Source organism: Sinocyclocheilus grahami, unplaced genomic scaffold (assembly GCF_001515645.1).
Source record: "Sinocyclocheilus grahami isolate Dianchi unplaced genomic scaffold, SAMN03320097.WGS_v1.1 scaffold52.1, whole genome shotgun sequence".
NCBI classification, from domain to species: domain Eukaryota; kingdom Metazoa; phylum Chordata; class Actinopteri; order Cypriniformes; family Cyprinidae; genus Sinocyclocheilus; species Sinocyclocheilus grahami.
In genome coordinates, this window is record NW_015505231.1 from 791,987 (window position 1) to 794,118 (window position 2,132).

Sequence of the window (2,132 nt, forward strand, 5' to 3'; positions counted from 1 at the left end):
ACTTTTTCATTCTTTCTCCTTCAAAAATTCACATTTGAGTCAATGTGTTACTTGATGTTTCTTTGTAATTAATTGTAAAATTTACTAGCAATTTTCGGGAAAAAAGTGAATTTTTTAACACCAATGCCCCCCCCCCCCAGTGCATTTAACCCTGTTACACTCAAAATATGTTTTGGTGTTGAAGAGCAGAACAAAAAAATGGCTTAATAAAAAGACTCAGACTTAAGAATCAGCCTTAAAAAAACAACTCAGTAGTTGACTAATAATAAGAATATATTATACTAAATAACATACATATTTTATTTTGGTCACCCAATATCCCAGTGGACACAAGCCATTCTGTCATCTGTGTGTTTTGATTTTATACATTGTGAAAAGTGTTTTTCCTATCTAAGAGCAGATCAATATATACAGTGGGTACGGAAAGTATTCAGACCCCCTTACATTTTTCACTCTTTGTTATATTGCAGCCATTTGCTAAAATCATTTTGGCGGGAGTTGAAAATCCGTGTTGCCCAGCGACAGCCCCCAAACATTACTGCTCTAGAGGAGATCTGCATGGAGGAATGGGCCAAAATACCAGCAACAGTGTGTGAAAACCTTGTGAAGACTTACAGAAAACGTTTGACCTCTGTCATTGCCAACAAAGGGTATATAACAAAGTATTGAGATTAAATTTTGTTATTGACCAAATACTTATTTTCCACCATAATTTGCAAATAAATTCTTTAAAAATCCTACAATGTGATTTTTCTGGATTTTTTTTTCTCATTTTGTCTCTCATAGTTGAGGTATACCTATGATGAAAATTACAGGCCTCTCTCATCTTTTTAAGTGGGAGAACTTGCACAATTGGTGGCTGACTAAATACTTTTTTTCCCCACTGTATATTCAAATGGTTTTAGATGGCATTCAATGGCAAATCTCTCTGTGTGCGCTATTGACTTTACTGATAAAACATCAACTACTGGGTTACCAGAAATATTAGTGTGTCAAAGTAGTTTAGACACACTGTCACAATGTCCAATGTGTGTGAGTGCTTGTTCAAGGAGGATATGAAGTGAATTCATTATCTGTGACATATTCCCATTGCGGTTGTGAAGGCAAAATAAATTGTATTATTGTACTGCTGAGTGACCGAAGCTCTCCAGGTACAGTAGATTTTAAGCGCTGCTCATAAGTTACCTTCAATACTGACGTCGCTGATTCCATGTGACTTTAAACAGTGATTCAGAATATCAGGGCTGATATCACAGTGACATACATTGACAGTGAATATCGACTCTTCTAAGCAGTTTTTGCCTGAGGGCAGGACAGACTTAGTCCAACACATTAATGCCCATGATATGACTGGACTGAGAAATGCTGGGCTTGTACATTTTACTAGCACACAGCATCTGGACAACAATTCAGAAAAACACCATGGAAGCATGTCAGAGCATACATGTTTGTGCATTTATCCAATACAGCCTGCACAGTAAACGCTTTGAAATATGAACTATATTGCAGAAACGTTTAGGTTACTTGTGTAACCCTCATTCCTTGAAGGAGGGAACGGAGACGTTATGTCAGTCGTGACTGACGAATTGGGATCTCGCCCGAAAGCCCAATCACCTTCGAGTGTTAACTAAACAAGCCAATGACAGTTGGCGTGCGTGTTTCGCCATGCGCACCTCGCACCGCAGCGCGGGTATAAAAGGGGGGCGCGTGCAAACGCACATCAGTTTTTCGCTGAGGAGCCGAGACTACGTGCCCCGGCTGTACAGCGGTGGTACAGCAACTGTGGCGACGGAACGTAATGTCTCCGTTCCCTCCTTCAGGGAACGAGGGTTACACAAGTAACCTAGACGTTCCCTCTCAGTCAGTCACGTTCTACGTTACATCAGTCGTAGAAGATAGGACAGCGGCTAGGCAGAGGTGTCCGCAACTGCTGTTCCATACAGTGGTACATTGGATAACACTGGGAAAGCGTACCCAGTTGGGACGCTACGGAAGCCACATCCCGCACATAGGAGGTATCATGTGGAATTACACATATGGACTGGCCCAGGGCAGTACTACATATGGAAGTCCCTGCGGTAGACTCAACCCGCCTGGGGTGAGATCACTACACAGCAGAGATGGCAGTGAAC